The following is a 25,416-nucleotide window of genomic DNA, read 5'->3' as shown; positions in this document are numbered from 1 at the left end:
CAGAACAGCACTTCTCTTCCTATCTCACTGGCCATCCTCTTCACTCCTTTGCCCCCTCCATTTTGGGTTCCTTCTCCAACTCTAACACATCCATAGAAGGTGGAGTGCTCAGGGCTCAGCCCCCCAACTTCAGATTTAATCCATCAACAACTCCCGTCCATGTGTCCTTTGAAATATATCCAGAACTGGATCACTTCCTACCTCATCAGCCTCTACCACTCTGGTCTCTTACCTGTTCTGCATACTGGTTTCCTTTCCACACTCTCTCTTCTTCCCTCTGTTCTCAGCACAGACCCAGAGGAATTCTTATAGAACAGTCAAATATTATGACTGCTCAAACTCCTCTAAGAGCTTTCTTCCTCATTGTTCCAGTTCTCTATTGCTGCATGACCAACTATCCCTAAACATGGTGGCTTAAGACAACATTTCAGTTTTGCTCAAGATACCATGGATCAGGAATTGAGGCATTTAGGTGTTGGACAGGCTAGAGGATCCCCTTCTTCTTCTTCACCCATGTGCCTGGTGCTTTGTGGCTCCTTGGCCTCTCTTTCTCCTTATGTGGCATCTCATTTTCCAGGGCTCCCCATGTAGCTTGGGCATTTTTTCCATTGTGATTGTCTTCTATGAGGCAGGAAGAAGCTGCCACACCAGTTAGGGGCTATTCCCCAAACTGTTACAGCATCTCTCCTGACATATTTTATTGGCCAAAGCGGTTGCAAGGTCTGCCCAGATTCGGAGAGGTTGAGGGTACGACAATGCCTTATTGTAGACAAGCCCACAAGTTGTGGCTGTGGCCATTTTTGGGAAATGTGATCTGCTATGCTTATCCAGGGCCCAAATCCATTTTGCTTATAATAACCTATCAGATCCTACATAATCTGACTCTGGCCATCCCTCTGACTTCTTGTAGTACTGTCTCCCCTAATTTGTGGTACTGCTTCAGCTAGAGTGGTCTCTTTGCCATTCTTGGAACACAGCAAGTATAATCTGACCTCATGGCCCAGCACCTACTGTTCCCTCTGCCTGGAATGCCCTTCTCTGGGTACACAGGTCACCTCTCACTTCCTTTAGGTCTCTACCCTAATATCACCATTTCAGAGAGACCTTCCTTACAGACCTTACAGACCTACCACTCTGTGTAAAATAGCCATTCCAACCCCACCTTGTCCTCTGCATTTAACACCATCTAGCATACTTTATGTTTAGTTGCCCTTTTTGCCCCTCCCCATTATAATGTAATGTATCCCCTGGACCTAGAAAAATGTCTGCTCATTATAGGTTCTGGATAAGGATCTGTTGAATAAAGTTATGATTGGAAAAGTAACTTTCCAGTAAACAATACTGGGATACTGTCTAATTGTTGGGGGTGGTCAGCAGTAGAGTAAAATTAGATGCATACTAAACTAAAATGAATTCTAGAAAGATTTTAATGTATTAAAATAAAGCTTGAAAATTACTGGAGAAAATTTAGGTGAAGATTTAATAACCTTGGAGTGAAAAGAGTTTCTGTAAGTCTGATACTAAATAAGTGAAATATAAATAAAAATAATGATAGATTTGACTTTGTCAAAAACACCACACACACAGAAAATTAACAGCAAACTTCGAAAAATACTTCAATATATACTGTGTACATACTATCATTAATAGATATGAAGCTTTATCAAATAAACTCAGATAAGTATATATAAAAGACTAATAAGCATTTGGGAAGAAAAATCCCATCAGCTCTGTGGTGGTGGGCAAGCTACACAGTTCTGTCAAAGTTGGTGCCATGTGGCTTCAGTGAGCAAATATCTGTCCCTTTCTTAGAATAGCACTTGGCATATAGTTAGTGCTTAATAACTACTGGCTTTTCCTATTATTATGATTTTCTAATGCCATTCATGACACAGAGATGGATCTTCTAAGTGTTTATTAATTGTTTCATTCCTTCATTCCCCGGGTGCACCTGTTAGCTGACTTCAGAGGCAGCACTCCGCTTTCTTCCGCCCATTGACTCATAAACATAATGGAGAGAAGGTGAAGTAGAAACCCTTTTATTCTTGAGAAATCTATTTTAAAAGGCAGCCTCTCTCAGGAAGACTGCATTTAAATCAAATCAATAATACTGACCTGAAAATCATACTCATTTGAGTAGTTAAGGGCCGAGAAAATACCATGTCATGCACTGAACCAATACTTCCTTTGTTTGGTAAGATCATCATCATCATCATCACCATCATTAAGTGTGTCTGTGAAGTCTGAGTTGCACAGGAGTAGTAGGCTGCCCTGCTCTTAAAGATATTGGGGATATGGGGCGCCTGGGTGGCTTAGTTGTTAAGCATCTGCCTTCAACTCAGCTCATGAGCCCAGGGTCCTGGGATCAAGTCCCACATCAGGCTCTCTGCTTAGCAGGAAGCCTGCTTCTCCCTCTCTCACTCCCCCTGCTTGTATTCCCTCTCTCACTGTGTCTTTCTCTGTCAAATAAATAAAATCTTAAAAAAAATATTGGGGAGCTGGAATGTTGAGTCCATTTTTTTTTTTTTCAAATGGCATATTTACAGTCTGAGGTCTGAGAAGCTCTGGGCTGAAAATGTTGCTATGGAATTTTTGGCCATTAATTTTATGAGCCTGTTATTCAGTCTTCATTGTTGTCTGACCTGCAATTATATTTTTGTGCTTTAGGAGATGCTCAACCATCTTTGTTTAGAAATAAAGAGTGAGCAGTTAACCTTCCTGACTGGTAAATGCCCTTTTGTTGACTCAACTGTCTTTGAGAATTGACGATGCCTCCATTGGGTTGTCCCATGAGGCAGTTCAGTGATCACGTCTTCCAAAACTACATGGAAGGACTTTGCTCACAGACCTTCTGAAAGAACCCCAAAAAACTTCGTACTTCTAGGCTTTCTGGAAATCAGTCTTTGATACTGCCCCTTAAAAAACAGAAAGCCATGAGCCTTTGTTTCAGGACAATGAACATTTTAAGGATTGTAATAAGATTGGTGCAGGCAATGACCTGCATAGTGGCACACTGCTGAGTGTGTGAACAGGACTAAGATTCAGCTCACACTCCATTCACTCAGAGAAAAGAAAGTGTTTCTCCAGTTCTCGCGAAGGCCTCAGCATCTCACTAAGCCTCTGCCCACTGGCTACACCCTTGGGAGTGGTGTCTCTTATGCATGTACACAGGATAGGCATGGGTGAGAGGAGTACCCTATATGGTAGAAATCTGTGGTGCAGGGGAGGCAGGAATGGAGAGATAGCATGGAGCCTTGCCCACAGAGCAGTCTTGGGCAAATCAGTTTTAGAAAGGATGACATCCACAAACAGAAGATAGATGTAGATTCCATGAACCCTGATTGTATCATTGAGCTTCTAGAAACTTTTAGAAAATTCTTTGCATACCCTATTCAAATTTGGAGAATTCTGTGTTATTCATTATATTTCACATGCTACATGCCCTACCTAATAAGGAGCTACTGAAGGTGTGACGTATGCAATATGCCTCCCTTAGGACAAGGATTCCTGCCAATGACACCTGGCCATGACACACCTCTTTCTCACAGACAGTGTGATTTGTATGAGGCAGAACAACATAGAGGCCATTGTAAAGGCTTTGATGAGGTTACATCTCAGCTCTAATCCCAGCTGTGCCTCCTAGTAAAAACTAACTTTAACAATCACTCATCTAATGCTTCCTATGTACCAGGCACTAGGAGCTCTGTAACCATGGGCAAATGACTTTCCTTTCTGAGTCTCAGTTTACTCTTCAGTTCAAATAGAGATAATAGTACATCTGGGTTGTTGTGAGGATTTAATGAGGTTGTGTGCAGTGCATTCAGAGTACCTGGAACACACAGAGCACTCAGTAAAAAGCAGCTATTTTTTCTTATTTAGACACTGGACCCGTATCAACTTTAACGTACCTATTACTTGAAGACCAAGTAAATTAGACATGTTGGGAAGAGGGTTAATTCCTGAGATTGGTGGAGCATTTTGTGAATAACAATAGTAATTTTCTAAATGGCTCTGAGCAACTTGGAAAAGAGCATGCATCTAGCACAGGCCCTGGTGGTTTCCTAGAGAGTAAATTACCCATTGGAATGGCCTGACCATTACTTGCTCATAATGTGGACTGTTTTATATATATACTTAGTTATAGCACATTTGCCGGGAAAACTACTAGGGTGATGTTTTTGCCTAAATAGCCAATTTTTTTGGTCTTGAATAAAGTGTCAAATAACTGTATATGATTTAGATTTTATGTTCAGCTGATTATTTACATCAGGAAGCATCAATCCAGAGTAATTGGCAAGTGGGTACACATTCAAATGATATGATGATATCTCTGCTACATTTTCCTACGATTCTGGGGAGAAAATCATTAGGGTTTCTTGTTTCAGAATCTCATCAAAATAGATCCTTTGGTTTTGTTAAGTGGTTGCTGCTGCAAAGATTGTCAGTGGTGGGAATGTAGCTGAAATCAGGGAGACTCTGACCCATTAGCTGTGGGCCTGTTTTCTGCCCAGCTGCTCTCTTGGTGCCACATTCCTCGCTGGACTTCGTGGATGAACAGCTTGGGTTAGCAAAGGCGACAGATGGACTGAAGGTGCGTGACCATTGACCCTGACCTCTGACCCAATTCCTTCTGTCTGTACTCCAGAAATGTGTTTATGGAAAGAATAAACAAATTGAATATCTCAGGGTTGAACCTTAGAGGTCATCTGTTCTAACCATACTCTCCTTTTCCAACACATTTCAATAAATGGTCATCGATTCAGTTCAACTATCTCTGGCAACAAAAACCTCATGGCCCCTTGATATCACCATTTCTCTTCCAAAGAGTTCCAATCACCTGAAAGTTCTGCATTTCAAAGCGAAATCAGCCTTTTTGTCATTTTGACTCTTGTTTCTCATTTTGCCTTCTGGTGTAACAGTGAATAAATACAAGAATATGAGATTGACTTAGGCAAATCAACCAAGCATCCTCTGAGCCAAATAACAATAACCAACATTTATTAATCTCCAGTGGCATGGGTTGGAGGAAGCAGGTTCTGGAAAACTCCTTGCTTGAACTCTGAAATTAACCTTCCTTGAGTGGGTCACTCTGGTCATCTTTAACCAATCACAAAAACTATCTGAAGCCCCTTGAGAGTTTTTCCTATGAGAATGGGCAAGGCAGGGAGGGAGAGGGTAGAGAGAGAGAGAGAGTAAAAGAGAGAAATGAGGGGTGTTATAGTTCATACTAAGGGAACTAGCAAGAGAAGCTCAAAGAGCTACCTACTTCATGATTGTTTTCTGACTAATGCCGACTCCTACATGAGATGTACACCTTCCTGAAAGTTACTTTGCCACTAGGTAAGTCATCAGCATCTAGTTGGGAGCAGGAACTTTTAGGGGATGGTCTTCCCATGCCATGTTTGTTCAGACTTTCAGAACACTTGTATGGTAGGAGTGGGGTGCAATGGCTGAAGCTGAGAGATCAGGCAAAGTAGGGCCTGAGGTCACCTGAGGTCCCGGAGTCAACAAGAAGTGTCTGCAAGGAATTGAAAGACCTCAAGCCTTGTTCTGACTCTACCACCCAGCAGCCATGTGACCTTAGGCAAACATCCTCAACTTTTTTTTTTGAAGAAATTATTTATTTACTTGTCAGGGAGAAAGAGCACAGCACAGGGAGCAGCAGGCAGAGCAGGCAGAAAGAGAAGTGGGCTCCCTGCTGAGCAAGGAGCCTCATGCAGGACTTGATCCCAGGACCCTAGGATCATGACCTGTGTCGAAGGCTGTCACTTAATGGACTGAGCCACCCAGGAGTCCCATCCTCAACCTTTTTGAGCCTAGTGTTCTTTACCTTTAAAAGGCAAAGAACCACCACCACCACCTTCCTCTCTAGGCCAGAGTAATGATGTGAGAATCTTAAGACAATGGGAGTAAATGACAACGAGCACCCAGCTGAGGTGACAGAGGGATCAGAACTGAACTTTTTAATTGAAATGTGAGAAATGCAGATCAGGCATCTTGGATTTTCTAAATAGCTGAGTCATGGGCACTCAACACTTGGCTGCATCATTTATTTTTTTCTCTGGATGAGTTGTGATTGCAGACTTACCTCCCAGTGATGATGGAATGATGAACCACTGTGCCACCCCCCAGGATTGCCAACAATTTTCCTATAACCTCATAAAGCAGCTGGCAGCTCATTGAAACAAATTTATATGCATCAGCACTGTTTTCATCTTATACTTTAAACAACTTTAATTAATAATACCCTCCTTTCCCAGTGTGTCAACAGAACTCCACCTTTTCATTTCGAAAGAACTTAAATAAATATAGAAATAGAATATTCAATTATTGGAACTAGAAATGAGAAAATATAATTGATTTGAGAGGTTTTTGCTACAAAAATTCCCCAGGGCCACTGACTAAATTTTATTAAAAAATATCACACACTTATATTTCTACATTTCTTATGTAATAATTTTGAGTTTCTCAGGGGGAAAATAGCATTATTGAAGGAAAAATAATTATGACAAGTGTTAAAGATTAGTGAGCCAGATTCCCCTGGTGTGCAACCAACATCCTGGGAGTAAGTTAAGTGCCTTAGGAAGCTACATGAACTCTTGTCATTGAGTAAATTACTGCTTTGATGCACTAACAAGGACCCTAGTGGATTGGAAGAGTTCATTCAGCTTCCCAGAGCACCAAGCCTAATCCCTGTGCAGCATTTGTGCTCTGAGAGAATCTGGATCTGTGTTCATCCACATCTATTTCTGTATTCTAAGAATAGGCATTTCTTCAGGGTAGCACCCATATCTTTACAATTATCATCGGCATCTGGCCTGGCCCCATGCTCCTGAGAACCCAGTGAACACTCCTCTGGCTTCTTGAATAGAATGTGCCTTGCTACTGATCAATGCCTAAATTGCCCTCATAGTGTTTCTCTGCCTCCCTGTAAATCAGTACCACAACTTCCTGACAAGCATTAAAACTTGGATGAGAAAATCCAACTCTTCCCCGCAACATTCTCTGCACATCCTCTTCGACTTATGCAATGAAGACACATAGTATGCTAAGTGGACCATATTCTACTTAGTCACTTAGTATGTATTATTTTCTCCTTCTTTGGGAATTCAAAGTTATGAGATACTGAAAATTAAGTCCAGGAGACCAGTGCATTCCCGAACAGAGTTGTGTGCAAGCTGGTCCCAGGTGTAAGCACAGAGCCAGGAGAACCCAGCCTCATTGGTGATAAGGAAACAGAGAAGTCAGAGGCCTCACTTCGTTTTTCTTAAGCAATTCATCAGCATCCCTACATGGCCTGCCAAACCCTGTTAGACTTGGCCCCTGCCTACTTGCACAGGCTCACACTGAACCTGCCGTATAGCACTTTTGCTCTAGTCACCTGGATCTTTTCTCCACCCAGGGTCTACACACGTGTTCCCACAGTCTGGAACTCTTTTTCCTCACCTGACTGATTTCTTTTCCAGATCGCCTTACTTTTCAATTCCCCAAGGAGCATCCCCATTAATGGCATGCTCCATTCTCTTGTGTTCTTTCACTATTATATATTTTTTTCATCAAAATAGTACCTTTATCTGGTAACCATTCAGAAGCCTCTGACCCTTCTCCTCCACACTCATATATTGTTTCCCAGAGTCACCTTCTTCCCACTCACCATTTATTAGTAGGTAGGTGTGCCCAGTGCCATTTTAGGCACAAGGGATACAACATTGGACAAAGGAGACAGACAATGTCCCGTTCTAAGAGGTCATTTCCATTTTCATTTCTTCTGTGCTTTGCTCTATATAGATAATATGCCTATAACTCTATTTTTTTAAACATGTATCAATAAAAGACATAATTTACAGACTCTTCAATATGAAAGTTCATCATTTGGCTAAGTTCTACAACCCTTGCCCCTTCTGCACAATCCTAGACATTCCCATTTATGGGCTACATTCCCATTCCCTTTTATGGGACACATTCCCAAAATAAATGTGTCTGACATTTATTTTGTTATCTTTTGTTATATTTGTTGTCTGTTGTTCTTCCTGTGTTTGGATTTGTAATATAAAATATTATAGTAAATCTATTTTCTGTTTCATTAACTTTTGATAATACTGTATCTCTTGATTTCTCACTTTAAAAAGTAAAATTATTGATGACCCTAGCCTTTTACCCACCTTCCAAATCTCATTTTTCAGGTAAACATGTGCCTTACATTTTGTCCAAAAGTCATAGCCTAATCTCCATGATTCATCCATAGTTGATCAAGTCATGTGTTAGGAGTATTTTTAAGAAGTCTAACATTGTAAGGCCTGGGCCCATTGAGAAAGGATGTTCCCAGACTAAGGTTCAATGGAATTTCTCTCTCTTTGTTTTATCCTACAATATTGCCATGTTTTAGTTTGCTTCATGTGTGAATTATTATTTTATTAAACATTCCATTTTATTATACATTCTTTACCCTACCAGTGATCTCTGGAGTTTCCAATGGGTGCTTTTGGGGGTCTTTTTAAATTTTTGTCTTTGTGAATAATTTTCCCTAAGCCTATCTTTTCTATCAAGTCCCCCTTTTCTCCTAGAGACCTCCAACTCCCTACCATCCTTCTGTTCCAATCTGTACTTGTAGCTCTCTGTGCCTTCTATTCAATGGTCATGGTGCCAATTTTTCCCACTGCTCTCAGGAGTCTGCATTCCTGGACCCTAAAACCTTCTTCTTCTTCTACTCTTTAGTTTCTCTGGGTATATATTCAAATACTTCTCAAGGAAAGGATGTATGGTAGATAAAGTTTCTGAGACCTTTTTGCCAGAAAAAATTATTCTGCCCTCATACTTGATTGACATCTGGCTGGGTATAAAAGCCTTTAGAAGTTTCCATTTATCCTTGGTATTCTGCATATCAAAGGTGTTTCTAGGTATAGCTTTGTTTTCTTTAGTTGTTCTGGGCATTCAGAAGCTCTTCTAGTTCCGAAGAATTTTGTCCTTCGGCTTTGGAAATTTTTTCTTCAACTACTTTTTGATAATGTTTTTCATCTCCAAAACTGCATGAGAGATTTCCTAGGCTGAATTTCTGGTTTCTAGACTAATCTTTTCCCTCATAGTTTTCAGTTCTTTATCTTTTCCCCTCATGTTCTAAGATAGTAGGAAGAGTCTTTAGGTTTATTTTCTAGTTCTTTTGTAATTAATTTTTTTTTCAAACAGTACTATTTTTTAAAAATCTACAAGTATTTTCTTTCATTCTCTAATTGTTTCCTTTTCTTAGCATTTTGTCCCGATTTTAAGGATATCATATTTTCTCTAAAATTCCCCTTGCATATTAATTAGAGTGTTTTTGGTGTTGTCTTCTATTCCCTAATTGTCTTTTATCCCCCTTTCTGGGTTAGTTTCTGTCTTTTGTTGTTTTGTTGTTGTTGTTGTAGGTGGTGGTGGTGGAGTGTGTGTGTGTGTATGTGTGTGTGTGTGTATGTGTATGTGTGTGTGTGATCTTGGGGTTTTGTTGTTGTTTTGTTTTTTGTCTTTTTTTTTAATTTAATTTTATTTTTTCAGTTTTTTTTTTCTTTTTTTTTTCATGCTGCAGTTTTCCTTGTATGCCTGGTAATCCTTAGTTTCACATTTCCATTTAAGGGAGAAGGATTAAGTGACTTGTGTATTTCAAGTGTTTATCATTTGTAGGTCTATTTTCTGGCTGGATCTCTCTCCTTTAGAACTGTGAGTGGGATGGAATAGGGTGTGTCTGCTAGAAAACTTTTCTTTAGGGTAGCATGAGGGTGAGCTAAAACCATCCTGAGGACTTCTAAATGCTAAAATCAGGAAGGCTTTATTCTAGTTTTCCAAATTGTAATGCCATTTTACAAAGAGGAAACTGAAGCTCAGAGACTTGTCTGTGCTTAAATAGCTAGAAAGTGATTAAGTCAAAATCTGAAATGCAGTTTGCCTGATGAACACATTTATTCTCATTTGACAAAACTAAATAAATTTCAGTGTAAATTGAAAATTAGTGTTAAATGAATAATTAGTTCTATCTTCTGTGTGAATATACACTTTCATATGCTATCTACATCAGGCTTCTGCCTTGATGGTCATATCTACAGTGGCACACCAGAGACTCTGTACCTTTCCACCCATGTAACAAGCCATTTTTTCTCTTGAACAATTAATCTACTCTCTGCTATTAAAGAAAATGAGATAATTAAATTTCACTCACACTCAGAAGGTATCTAAGCAGAATTAACAGTTTCAGAGGAACTATATGCTATGGAACTGGAGGGAATAATTTATCCCTGAGATGGTAGAAATTTCTTTAACTATTTTTAGTAGATGTTAAGAAAGCCACATTCTTTCTAATTCTAAGGTTCTGTCCTGATTCTGAAGGTCATGGCTATTTTGCTTTTTTAAAATCTATTTTTTGAGAATACTGTTGATAACAGATAATGATTTTGTTATTTGAAAATTACTTGTAAAAATTCAAAAATAAGTTTTATTTATCACCTAGTTTGTTTTAGACACTATGAAATTAAACATGGTTTCCTAATTCAACAATTCCCACAGCTTTCAGGGAAGTTGTACTAGATGTTCCATGACAAATACATTCCAAGGTCAAATAAGTTTGATCAAATTTGGATAAAATAAAGTTAGTTTTCCTTTGCTACTGGTCTTCTCAGAGCTTTTCACTGCTAATATTTAGCATTGTGAACCTTCAAGAGAATCTCTCCAGGAGATTTGGGAAATGCACATTTTGGGAAATACTTAATTTAGAAAATGCACATTTTGAGAGACATTGACTTAATTTATTAAAGAGCCATTCTGCTTTTCCTCTCCTCTCTAGAGACATGTTCTCAATTACACATGCTCAGGCCGTGTCTCCCAGCCATGTGCATTTCATTCCAGAGTAATATTCAGTTTTCACTACTTTGGGTTGGATAACCTCACTACTATATTCACCTTTATTCTCTGCTTTTGTGCTATGACTATCTTTTAATTTACAATTGACATCTCTCCCAAACCCGGCACGCTGTCTACATCCTTGAATGATGCTGTATTTTAATATAGTTCCCTCATCTACAAAATACCAACACACAAACACATTAGGCTTTAGTGAGAAATAAGAGAAATAACAGCCTACCTATTACATGAAGGTGAAAATAAGATCATTGAAATAAAGTTTTTGCTTTTAGAGAGTACTCTCATTCCATCTTAATTTTTAATAAACAATATCCCATTTTAGTACGCAACAAAATCAAAACAGAGCTCTAGAATAATCAGAGAGTGACCAATAAGAAAGGTTACAAGAGGATTTCAGTTGTGTAAATATGGAGAAAGTAATTTGAGAGAGTAAGATCAGCAAGATGCACCAATCTCTTCACCATGAATTCCCCAATTTGTGACAAAATATCATGTGTTTGTTATTAATTTGACTGATGCCTCTTCCTCCATCCATCACCTTGTTTAGTTTATGGCACCATTGCCCATCCATCTGCCCGAGTGGGAACTTCAACGTCATCCTCATCCCTTTGTTTGCCTCTCTGATTTGGATGAATCTCTTCCTCACTGGCTAAACTCCTCCTTTAAGATCCAGCTCAAAGCCTTGACCAGTTCACTTTCTAAGTAAATGTATTCGCCCAACAAGCATTCTTTGAGCATTTAGTGTTCCAGGCATTATCTAGGATTGCTGACTGGTAGTATGCCCAGTAAATACACAGAAACTTCGTTTTTATACCTTCATTGTGGGAAGCCACTGCTATAGATGATATGATTCCTCCTCCTTCATCGCCATCATCTTTGAAATGGTTATTTTACACCACTTTACCTTCACACCTAAACCTTGATATTAGCAGTCCTTAAATCGATTTCTACACAGAGTGATCACATTAGATTAAAAGGCTAAAGTGAAGGAAGGATTGTTTAGTTTCATAATATCTTTCAAAGCTATATTTTAATTGTTTCAGGATGTTAAAGGTGGAATTTATTTCCATCCCTCAGGTAAATGAGGGTAGCCAGACTATTTGGGAAAATGTGGGCCTAACCCTTCAGATTCAGTCTTTTACTTGGTTAAGTATTCATAGGAAAAAAACAAAATCAAAATCAAGTCTTAGTAGGCAAGGCAGCAGAACCATTAAGTAACTTAATAAATTTTATTCTTATTATAATTTCATTTCTCCTCCATAAAGAGCCTCAAGTGTAATGATTTGGGTGGAAGGCCTTGGTTTGGGCTTTTAGAATCCTTAATGATGGTAAATTCTGTAATATGGTTACCCACTGAATGTGTCTACTGAGAGATTTTGTGGAAACACATATTTCAGTTGGGCCTAGAAAGTTAACTTTTCACAGTCTTATACTGACAAAAGTATTACCTTTCATTTCGTCAATTATAAGCTTCTCTAAGAAGCTTCTCAAGACCTAATGCCTCCTCTTCTGGATTTTTATTGAACATCATCACTTACATGACCAGGTGCTTTCCAGACTATTCTGTCCCTGTTCTTATGGGTCAGTTTTGATGCTTGCTAACCTAATTGTTTTTGTTAGATCCTTAGTCTTTATTCTTAACAGGATAGTCTTTGAAAGCATAATCCGCCTCATTTTAACAGAGCAATTCTGTGGGATAACTACGGACCTATTAATTTGCTGGATGTTCCCTCAGAGCTTCACGACAGCTTTCTCTTCTTGAGTTTCCCTACCTAATAGTCTACATGGAGAGCACACAGATTCAGGAATGACTGACATGAACCCTGTGGCTGGTTTGTGGCCTCAGGTTAAGTACTTTGCCCCTGTAAACCACAGTTCCTCCCCTTTAAAGGAGGGGTAATGACAGTGCCTACCTCATTTGGGTGTTATGTGACTCAAATGACCGCATGTGTGCATATTATCTGCTACATTGTAAAAACTCAATATTTGTTAGCAAGCAACTATTAAGCCATAATTAACTTTTGTTAAACCCTCTCATTGTTGTGCAAAGTCTGCCAAGAATAATATGACATTGTTTGCTACTTTTATTGACTTTTCACAAAGTTTTGCCCCTAAGGTCAAGACTAGGTTAAGACTTAAGCAGCATGAGGTCAATGAAGACTCCTAGTCATTGATGTTTAAATGAACCTGCTTTCAAGTGCCCAACAGGCAGAATTGGCAGGAATAGTCTCCTGATGAGTTGATAAGCTCTAGATGTATAAAAACAGGGTCAGATAGCTTAAAGTAGGGCTATAACAACGGCCTCCCTGAGGGTAATCATAGGGAATTTTTGCTAGTGCACCTTTGGCTTTACCTGTATGTAAAGAGGGAGCTAGTAAAGGCATTAAAACAATTAGGGCAATTGTAGAAACTTAAACACTTGAACTCTTACACATCTGTGCACAGAAGCATGCTTTAAGGCTACATGTGAGGAGAGCCAGAAATTTCCTTAATTGGAGTTTTTAATTAACCCCAGGATGCAAGGAAGTATTCCACTGGGTTCCTGACTTCTACAGAATAAACACTGCTAAGATTTGGGTATGGAAAAATTACAAAGTGGGTATTGCCAGAACCCCAAAGCCATGACCTAAGAGTTCCTTTCTGAAATACAACACCAGGAGAAGAATCTCATCATTATAGTCATTTTAAATCTAAAATAGTTATCCTTGGTAGATGTTATTAAATATTTAAATAGTTCATGTTAGTAACAATAGTTGCCATTTGATGGTGCTTACACTAGATGCCAACTCTGTATTATATTTTTGCAATATTATTCTATTTATTCGTCAACAAAGCATCTATAATCATCATTTACATTTTACCAGTGAGAGCAGTGGGAATCAGAAAGTTTAAGTAAGGTGCCAAAAAAATCACACTGCTACTAAAAGCAAAACAAGGATTTGAACCAGATTTGCTGGCTCCAAATCCTGTGCTCTTAACCACTCTACAGGATAGCTTACATCCATCTTGTGAAGGTCATTGTCAGAGCAAATTACCCAATACAAATAAAACTATTTTTCATAGCACATATGCATCTATTCAGTTAATCTAAAATGTTTTTAATAAATCAGGACATAAATTAAAGATATAAAAATCAAATGAAGAATTGCAGAGAATTTCTCCAGAAGGAGAAAGACATTAAGGAAAGTGAATTTGGTATTTAGGGTTACGCTTCCCTGGAGGACAAACCCAGTTTTGGAGGCAATGGTTGAAAGGCTAACACAAGCTGTTGACAGCATTTTGGGGCTCAAGTGATGACAATAAAGTCAGAGTCCACAAAGGAAAAACAGCATAGTTATTTCCCATTATTTGGATTGGAAACGTGAAGAGTGTACCCTAGAAGAAATGGAAACTTGAAAGTGGATATACCCCTAGAGCAACTTTAGCATAAATTCCCCTCAACTTGTGAAACTATATAAAGATAATCCTTAATTGCTACTGCTTCTAAGAACCTGGCAGAAATAGACATACTTTTTTGGAGAAAGATAACATTACTGTAATCCTCAAATTATTTCCAAAACTCATTTTGCAAATGCTGTGTCCACCATATAATTTAAAAGAATAACTAGATATAAGGAGGTTAGACATTATGAATGACATGCTCTCAGAAACAAACAAACAAACAAAAAACAAATATGGAAATATAGGGGTTCCAGATAAAAGAGCCATGATACACAAAGTTTAAGATAACTATGTTTACAAAGTCTAAGATAAGATAGAGAATTTGGGCAGAAGATGAGAAACTACAAAAAGGAATCAAATGGGAATTCTATTACAAAAAAGCATGATACTCCAAATGAAGAATTCAATGAATGGGTTTAGCAGCAGATTACATAAAGTTCAAGAAAGAATTAGTTAACTGGAAGATATGTTAGAAGAAAATATTCAAAAAGAAGCTTTAGAAAAGCAATAGGAATTAAAATTTCAAAAGACAGAGTAAAAGAGAAGACAGAAATTCTAATGTGCATAAAATTGGAGCCTCAGGAGAGGAAAGAGAGAATGAGCCAAACTCAGTAACTAATGATATAATGGCTAAGAATTTACCAAACTGCTGAAAGATGTCAAACTCAGATAAGAAGCCCTATGGACCTCAAGTAGAATATAGAAATAAGAAGCTACATTTACACACATCATAGTAAAACTTCTAAAAGCTGAAAACAAAACAGATAATCTTAAAAGCAGATAGAGGAAAAAGGAGGGTTTACCTATACAGGAACAACAATATAATTGACAGCTGACTTTTTAATGGATGTGTTAGAAGCCAGAAGACAGTGATATAAAATCTTTAAACTGCTGGAGAAAAAAATTCTGTCAACCTAGAATTTTAAACCTAGCAAAATTATCCTTCAATAATAAAAGTAAAATAGAGACAATCATGACCGAGATAATGAAGGCTGCTTCCCTCCTCCCATGGCAATACCAAATGTATACACAGCAGATACCTCTGAAAGAAATAGAGAAACTATCTGAGAGGCTCCAATACATTAGGCAAATGAGAAAACACTCACATTGGAATGGGTAGGAAATGTTGACACACACTCTTGCCATAAACCCCACCCCTGACACAGCACCATACAGTTGGATGGGAACGCCAAACTCCATATTCCTACCAAGGAGTGAATGGTTTGAACACCGCATTTAGCACCCCAGCTTTTAAGACTCCCATCTGAAGGATAGGCCTGCAAAACACCTAGCTCTGAAAACTAGTGGACCTTGTGTCCTGAGACCCACAAGAAGATAACAAACAAAGAAGCAATTATTAATGGGCATGCAAGCGCTTGCTGTGGCTATCTCCCCACGACTCAATGCAGAAAGAGCAACGAAAATCACCCAGCTCCAGGTCTTCCTGAAGGGGACCATACTTTGAAAGCTATTGCCTCAGGATCACACTTCTAATTTAGTATACATCTTGGGCTATTATCTGTTCTTAAAAGTAGAGAAACCAGCAGACACCTCCTTTTTTCTCCCTCTAGCATGCTCCAACTTACCAGTATCTCCCTGGAAGGAATGTGCACACACATCTGCATCCAGTTTTTGCTCTGCTGCCTGAGGGATGAATTCCCAGATCACCAAGCTCTGAGAGCCAACTGGGCTTCCATTCACAAGTCCCACAAACACCCCACTGTACACCTGGGCCCAGCCCAAAGGGAGTAGACAATAACACCCTCCCAGTTTCTGCCTGGAAGAGGCTTAAATACCTACTTTCCTGATTCCGTTTGAGGCTCTAGCTTCTGATTGTACTGCATCTAGTTGTTCACTACAATTCTTCCATTAGGACACTGACAGGTCTTGATACACCCTCAAATACAGAGAGCCACTTAGAATAAAGAAAGCAGGTTGGACAATCACAAAAGTTTGAGACACAATCAGGAGTTCAGGCCAGGCTGATTGACAAGTTTTATCTCCTAGCAAGACAACTCTGTCAGGACTGGGAAGAGTGGTTGTTTTATGTAATACACAAAAACCAACATAAAAAGTCAAGAAAAATTAATAGAGGAAAATTCCTTAACATAAGATCAAGGTAAATCCCCAGAAACAGATCTTAATAAAGTGGAAGTAAGTGATTTACCTGACAGAGAGTTCAAAATAATAGTCAAAGGTCTTGTCTGAGGTCAGGAGAACAACATATGAACAAAGTGAGAATTTCAACAAAGGTATAGAAAACATAAAAGAACACCAAACAGAAATCACATTGCTGAAGAATACAGTAATTGAACTGAAAAAAAAATCAGTGAAGGAATTAAAGAACAAACTAGATCGTTTAAAAAAAGGATAAAAGAGCATGAAAATAGACAGTAGAATTCAACCAGAAGACTAATAAGAAAAAATTATGAAAAACACAGAAAGATAGCTTAAAGGACATATGGGAAACCACCAAACAAAACAAAACAATATACACAGGGGTGCCTGGGTGTCTCAGTCTGTTAAGTCTCTGCCTTTGACTCAGGTAGTGATCTCAGGGTCCTGGGATTGAGTCCCTCCTCGTTAGGTTCATTGTTCACCAGGGAGTCTGTTTTCCCTTCTCCCTCTGCCCCCACTTGTGCTCTCACTCTCTCTCTCAAATAAAGAGATAAAATCTTAAACAAAAAATACACATTAAAGGGGTCCCAGAAGGAAGGCAGATTGTTCAAAGAAATAATGGTTGAAAATTTCCCTAACCTGGGGAAGGAAACAGAAATCCAGATCAAGGAAGCCCAAATAGTACTAAATAGATGAATTTTAAAAAATAATAACTTTTTTCACCAACACATTATAAATAAAGGGTCTAAAGTTAAAGACAAGGAGAACATCTTAAAAACAGCAAGAGAAAGGCAATTTGTTACATAAAAAGAACCCCAATAAGACTATAAGCAGATTTTTCAGCAGAAATCCTATAGGCCAGAAAGAAGTGGGATGATATATTTAAAGTGCTGAAAGAAAAACACTGTCAATCAAGAATACTCTACCAAGCAGAGTTGTTCAGAACTAACAGAGATAGAGTTTTTTCTAGGCAAACAGAATCTGAAGGAGTTCAGCACCACTAAATGGGCCCTACAAGAAATGTTCAAAAGAGTTCTTGAAGCAAAAAATGGAAGGGCACTAAATAGTAACAGGAAAACTTAAGAAAGTATAAAACTCACTGGCAAAAGAAAATATGTAGTTAAATTAAGAGTACTCTAATGTGATGGTGGTGGGTAAACCATTTATAACTCTAGAGTGAAGATTAAAATACAAAAGTATTAAAAATATCTACAATTACAATAATTTGTTAATGGATACACAATGTAAAAAGATGTAAATTGTGGTACCAAATACATAAGATGAGGGGAGGGTGAAAATGTAGAGCTTTTGTTTGCATTTAAAGTGGACCTGCTATCAGCTTAAAGTAGACTGCCATAAATATAAGATGTTTTATGTAAGCATCATGGTAACCTCAAAGGAAGAGCCTGTAGTACATACACAAAACAGAAAGAGAAAGGAATTAAGCCCATCACTACAGAAAATAACTGAATCACAAAGATCGAGAGGAAGCAAGGAATAAAGGAACAAAGACATTACAGAGCAACCAGAAAATAATAAAATGGCAAATATAAGTTCAAACTTATCAATAATTACTTCAGATATGAATGGACTAAATTCTTCAATCAAAAGATGTAGAGGAGGAAGAAGATGTACAATGGTTAAATGGATTTACGAAACAAGACCCAGCTATATGCTGTCCACAAGAGACTTACATTTGCTTTAAGGATTAAAGGTACTGAAAGTAAAGGGATGGGAAGATGTATTCCATACAAATGGAAACCAAAAGAAAACAGGGAGGGCTGTACTTATGTCATATACAATAGACTTAAGCCAAGAAGTAACAAGAGACAAAGAAAGTCACTATATAATGATAGAGCACTCGATTTATCAAGATGATGTAACAGTAAATATCTGTGTACCCAACATAGGAACACCTAAATATATAAAGCAAATATTAATATATTTGAAAGGAGAAATAGCAATGCAGTAATAGTAGAGGACTTCAGTACTCCTCTTTCAACAATGGAGAAATCATCCAGACAGAAAATCAATATAGAAAAATCTTATTGAAACTACACATTGTATCAAATGGACCTAACAGACATTTATAGAACATCACATCCAACAGCAACAGAATATATATTTTTCTCAAGTAACTTGGAACATTCCCCAGGATAGATCAATTGTGAGGCCACAAAACAAATCTTAATAGATTTAAGAAGATTGAGATTGTATCAAGTATCTTTTCTGACCCCAATGATATGGAACTAGAAATCAGTTACAAAAAGAAAACTGGAAAATTCACATATATTTGGATACAAACATGTGCTACTGAACAGCCAGGGAGACAAAGAAGAAATCAAAAAGGAAATTAAAAAATATCTTGGGACAAATAAAATTGAAAACACAACATATCAAAGCTGATCAGATCCAAAAATTGAGAAAAATTGAGAAAAAAGAAAGATCTCAAATACACAATCTAACTTTGTACCTCGAAGAAGTAGTAAAAGAAAAACAAACTGACCTCCAAATTAATAGAGTAACAGAAATAATAAGAAATGGCAATAAATGATGGAGATTAGAAAGAGAATAGAAAAGAATTATGTGAATAAGAATTGGTTTTTTTTAAAGATAAACAAAACAGACAAACCTCTAGTTAGACTTACTAAGAAAGAGAAAAGAGAACAGACTCAAACTATAAATGAAAGAGGAGATAGTATGAATACCATATAAATACAAATGATTTAAGAGACCACTATGAGCAATTATATGCTAACAAATTAGATAATGTAGAAGAAATGGACATATCCTAGAAACATACAACCTAACAAGATTGAATCATGAATAAATAGAAAATCTGAATAGGCCAATTACTAATAAGGAGATTGAATCAGTAATCAAAAATCTCCCAACAAAGAAAAGCTCAGCATTGACTGGTGAATTCTACCAAACACTTAAAGATTTAATACCAAGCCTTCTCAAACTCTTCCAAAAAATAGAAGAGGAAGGAATACTTTTGAACTCATTTTTGAGACCAGCATTATGCTGATACCACAGCCATACAAAGACACTATAGGAAAATTATAGACCAATAGCCCTGGTGAGGACAGATTCAAAAAGTCTCAACAAAATATTAGCAAACTAAATGCAGGAGCACATTATAGATAGAGAATTTATTCCCAGGATGCAAGGATAGTTCAACATTCACAAATCAATGTGATAACCACATTAATAATATGAAGGATAAAAATCATATAATTATCTCAATAGATGTAGAAAAGTCATTTGACAAAATTCAACATCTTTTCCCAATAAAAACTCTCAACAAACTGGTTATAGTGGGAATGTACCTCAATATAATAAAGGCCATATATGACAAACCCATAGCTAATGTCACACATGATGGTGAAAAGCTAAAAGTTCTTCCTCTAAGATCAAGAAGAAGACAAGGATGCCCACTCTCACCACTTTTCTTTAGCATAGGACTAGAGGTCCTAGCCAGAGCATTTAGGCAAGAAAAAGAAAGAAAAGGCATACAAATTTAAAAAGATAATGAAAATTCTGTACATCAAAACTTTTGTCTAACCAGAACTTTAACTGCAATATATAAGGTTTGATGTACAGAGAGGGAGAGAAGCCATAAATATGTGAAGAAGGAATGAAAAGGAGCTAACTACCAATCTGACAGATATTAAGGAGTTATTAAGTAAATATCATAACTTATGGCAATCAACTTGAAAATTTTCATAATTTAGACACCTTTCTAAGATAATACAACCAAAATGGACAGAAAATTGACTTAAAATGATTAAAAATTGAATTTGTAATTTAAAATTCCCTTCAGGGATGCCTGGGTGGCTCAGTTGGTTGGGCGGCTGCCTTCGGCTTGGGTCGTGATCCCAGCATCCTGGGATCGAGTCCCGCATTGGGCACCTTGCTTGGCGGGGAGCCTGCTTCTCCCTCTGCCTCTGCCTGCCACTCTGTCTGCCTGTGCTCACTCTCTGTGACAAATAAATAAAATCTGGAAAAAAAAATAAAATAAAATTTCCTTCAAAGAAAACTATAGACTCAGATGACTTTACTGGTAAATGCCACCAACTTCTTAGAGAATAATCATGCCAGTAGTACACAAACTCTCCCAGAGAATATAAAGAAAAAGAGGTAAATCTCCTCAATTCATTTTCAAGGACTTTCTTGGCAAAAGCTAATAAGGTCACTTCAAAATAGGAAAATTGGACTCACTTATTCATGACCGTTGGTGCAGAAATTCCCCCACCTTGGCCAAGTAGCACATTGATTCTAACAATAAATATATAACAGATAATGCATCATCACTATGTTTTATTTACTCCAGAACACGAGGCTGGTTTAACTTTTGAAAATTAATCAATGTAATTAACTTCATTAACCATTAACAGAAAAAAAAGGGAATCGAAGAGTAGAATCATTTCAACAGGCCACAGAACATATTTTTTAAAATGCAGCATCAATTTATGATTTCTTTTCTTAATAAATATTTTATTTATCTGTCAGAGCCCAAGCAGAGGGAGTGGCAAGGGAGAGGGAGAAGCAGTCTCCCCATGGATCAAGGAGCCAGATGTGGAACTCTCATGACCTGAGCTGAAGGCAGACACTTAACAGACTGAGCCACCCAGGTGTTCCCAATTCATGATTTCAATAAACAAACAATAATTGCTATAAAGTTAACAAAGGTGCAGAAAGGGAATTTCTTAATTTGATAAAAGTTCTACAAAGAATCCTTAGTTTTGAAGCCAGGAATAAGGTAAGGGTGCCCATCATTACTGCTTCTCTCAATATTGTACTTAAAGTTCTAGCTGATAAGTTACAGTGTCAGGATTGCAGAGGGGGAAAAAAACAGCTATCATTCACATGATGATATTGTTGAAGTATTGTGTACATAGGAAATAATAAAACCACAGAAAAATTATTAGAATGAATGCATTTAATCAGACATCTAGAGAAAAAAATCTAACAAATTATATGTAAGATCTCAACACAGAAAGATGTGAAAAATTAATATAAATTTATATTATATTAAAAAGGGAAATCTAAATAAACAGAGGCATGGTGCATGTTCAGGTATAGGAGACTCCGTATTGTTGAAATACTCTCCCCAAGCTATTCCTGTCAAAGTGTTACCATATTATTGTTGTTTTTTTTCTGTGCATGTGTTTGTGTGTAACCTGACAAGCTGATTCCAAAATATTACTGAAAAACAAAAGAATAGGAATAGAAGATTTCTTTCTTTCTTTCTTTCTTTCTTTTAGTATGTATGTATGTATTTATTTATTTATTTATGTAAATAAATTTCTACACCCACCTCACAACCCCAAGATCAAGAGTTTGCATGCTCTTTCAACTGAGCCAGCCAGGTGACCTGAAGATTATCTTAAAGAAGAACAGGTGGAAGTAACTGGCTCCCCCAGTCATCGGAGTCTTTTTCTAAAGCAACAGTAGTTGACGTGTAGAACTGACCCCAAGGGTAGACAAATAGACAAGGAACCAACTATCATCTGGAGAGCAAAGAGACAAATAGACCAAGGGCCACCAAAGAAAAAGACTTGGGCTAGGGCCAAAACAGAAGCCTTATCCCGGCCAGTGGTGTGATAGCTTCCCTCAGTCAGGGACTCTCCAAACTATTTCACACCAGTTCATCCTCATGCTGTCTTGGGGTGGGGCAGGCCATTGGAATTTTCCCCTAGATAACTCTGATCTGCCGCTGTTTGAAAACCATCTCCCCTAAAACACACACACACACACACACATACACACACCCTGCCTCTGTCTCCTAAACTTCATTGAGCAGTGCAGTTTTTTATTTGAGGCTCATTAAGAGGCTGGAGAATGCAATTACATCATATTCCAAAACTTTCTGAAATCCCATTTAGATATTTCTGTCTTTCCCCAAATTTCTACTCCCTTTAGTTGCTGCCCCTTCCTTTCCCTTTCTCCTCTGGCCAAGTTCTTCATTTCTCCCTTTACGCCTGTCATTTTTTGTTTTATTTTGCAGAACGATTTTCTCCTTCCCTCAGTTTCCCTCTCCTCCATTTCTATCATCACCTTGCTTAGCAAACCCAAGTCTTTTTGAGGACCTGCTCTTATAAAGGGGAGAGAAAGATTGAAAGTACTTCTCGTTTAATGTTCCCTCTGAGACATACAGCTGGGCATGGCTTGAATTGTACTCCTTGGTGCATATTTTCAATACTATCAGGAAAAAGAGACTTTTTCATTTTGGAATGAGCTCAAGTGCAGGGGACTTGCCTGGTGCAAACTGAATGGGTGCAGTGCTATGTTCTCAAGGCACTTCCCAGCCAGTCCTGTGACAGGCCCCAGAGAGCCAGCATCCACTCACGTTGTTAGTGAAAAGTTGCCCCAGAGCACAAAAGTACCTCGGCAGCCCCAGGTTTGTGAACGTGTGATCCAAGCAGTCCCACAGGACCCCACACTTAGAAGGGTCCTGTGCTTGTCATTCTTTGAAATTCTTACTAATTTATGCACAAGGGGCTCAACATTCTCATTTTGCTCTAGGCTCTGCAAATGATGTGGTCAGCCCTGTGCTAAGGAAAGGGCTTTATAGTCTTGCTTGATTTTACAAAAAAAAAAAAAAAAAAGAAAGAAAGAAAGAAAGACAGACAGACAAACCTCTGGGCTGAGTGCTTTGTGAAATACTTTCTCTGGTTTCTCAGAAACCATTTCCTCTTTTCAGCTCTCAGTTGTCCCCTGGGTTTGGCAGCTGCTGTTCACTCACATGCTCCTTTACTGAATCTCTGATGTTCGTTTCCTGCTCCCTTAAAATGTTTTCACAAGAGCAAAACAGGGTGTTTTTTTTTTTTTTTTTTTTTTACCACCTGGCCCCAATCTCTTGCCCTGTTCTTGGCTCCTTTTCCCTTCTCCCTTCATTCTACTTCTGCTCCCACCCAAACACGACCTACTGAATACTTCAACCCACTCCCCCAGCCCAAGGCAGGCTTTGACCACACAGAGCCTTCTCTGTCATTGGAACATGACATGTTTCTCGCCTCTGCACTCTGTCGTGTACTTTTCCTTCTGCCTGGAATGCTCTTCCATCACTACCAACTACCCAACTTAGCTCTCATTCTTTTAGACCCAACCTAAATGTTCTTTTTGCTACTAAGCCCTTTAAGAGTGCCTCAGGCAGAAATCATCACCTACTTGCTCTAATAGCTTTGAAGACACACACACCTCTCTCATAGCAGGTGGCACAGAATGGCATAAAGAGGTTGTTATGCTTTTTTGTCTTCTCCCACCCACCGTATGCTGGAAAAGTCCATTTATGACCTGGAACACAAGTCAGTCATTCTTTCTAGAAAGATCTTCCAGGGTATGTGCATTTCTCTCATCATAGCACTACTCACATTGTAATATAATCGGTACCCCTCCTCACTGAGACCATATCTGTTTCACTTAGGGTGGTAACGTGAGTGCCAAGCACAGGTTTGAGCACAAACCTGGCTCGATAAATATTCGTTAATAAGTAAGTGAATGAAGATATGTGCATTATTGTCTAGACTGTGGGCTTTGTGACTTTTTTTAAAAAAATTATCCTTCTCTCCTATTTCTTAACCCAGTGACTGGCATGAATTAAGTATTCAGTAATGTTTGTCAGGTAAATAAATATCTGCCGGGACTTATCTGGTCATGCAGCCGGAGCCCAAGGCTTGGGCTTGGGTAAGTATCCCCAGTGACTTCATCCTTGACTTGGGGTTGTATTCTTGAGAGGGAGACAACAGGGATGACAACACAGGGATCTGGGCTGATACTCACTCAGGACTAAGAGGAAGAATCTCCCTTTATGTTTTAATAAACCTCCTATTGTTGTCTAGAGAATGACAGAAAGCAATGCTAAATTCATAAAAATGTAGCTGTTTAGGTATATAGAATTATAATAAGCATCACAGGAGAATTGGAGCTTTGGAAAAACATTGGGAACCATCCCTTGAAGGAGCTGCTGTCATTATTTAATGTTGGGCCTGACCCTTAGACTCATAGGTTTAATCAAGGCTCCTTCCTCTCCTCACTGTCATCCTCCTCCTATGATCTTGGACTTCTATTTTCTACCTCCCAGTGTGCAACTTCTTCCCTGAGATCCAGCAGGGAGGTATCTTTCTTTTGAGGAGTTTCCTGATGCCCTCTCTGCCCTCCATCTTGTGGTGTGCATTTTCCTTCTTGTGGCCAACTTAAGTTCTTTTGAAGCTCCATTCTTTCAAGGAACCAACTATTATTTGGAGAAAGGTGGGGTTTCTCTCATTCCCCTGTTCATGTGCTCCTTTTGAGAGCCTGGCTCTCCTTCTCTGTATAGTATTCCCAACTGGGCAGGGAATTCCCTCTTCCAAAGATGCCAGTGAAATTACTTGAACCCACATGTCTCAATATATGGAGCACCCAGAGAAGGAATTCAGTGAAACTGAGCTTTAATTGAGTACTTACTGCAAGTTAGTAATATGTTAGACAGTTACAAGTAACTCGATTTGGGATTCGTAAATATAAGGAAGAATGTTGTTCTGGAATAGGAAGCCTTTCAACAGAGTGAGCTACCTATCATTAGAAATGCTCATTTGTAGGCTGAACATACCAGGGCTGATCTGGAAGTAATTCCTCTATGGGGTGGAAGGTTAGCTAGAGAGTGTCTCCATGGTTTCTTCCAAATTTCAAGCTTTTGCAATTTTATTATAGGGTTCTAATTCTGTTATGTAGTTTATATTTCAAAATACTGTGCTTAATTAATTGTTTTTCTAAACTCCTTCTGAAGTAAATCAGCTTCATACAGTGGTAATTAGTTTATTGGTAGAAACAATGACTGAGTCTGAAACATGCATATTTTTTTTTTTTTTTTTTTTTTTTTTTTTAAGATTTCATTTATTTATTTGACAGAGAGAAATTACAAGTACACTGAGAGGCAGGCAGAGAGAGAGAGAGAAGGAAGCAGGCTCCCTGCTGAGCAGAGAGCCC

The sequence above is a fragment of the Mustela nigripes genome, chromosome 7 (assembly GCF_022355385.1).
Source record: "Mustela nigripes isolate SB6536 chromosome 7, MUSNIG.SB6536, whole genome shotgun sequence".
NCBI classification, from domain to species: Eukaryota; Metazoa; Chordata; class Mammalia; order Carnivora; family Mustelidae; genus Mustela; species Mustela nigripes.
Note: the sequence above shows the minus strand (reverse complement) of the source record.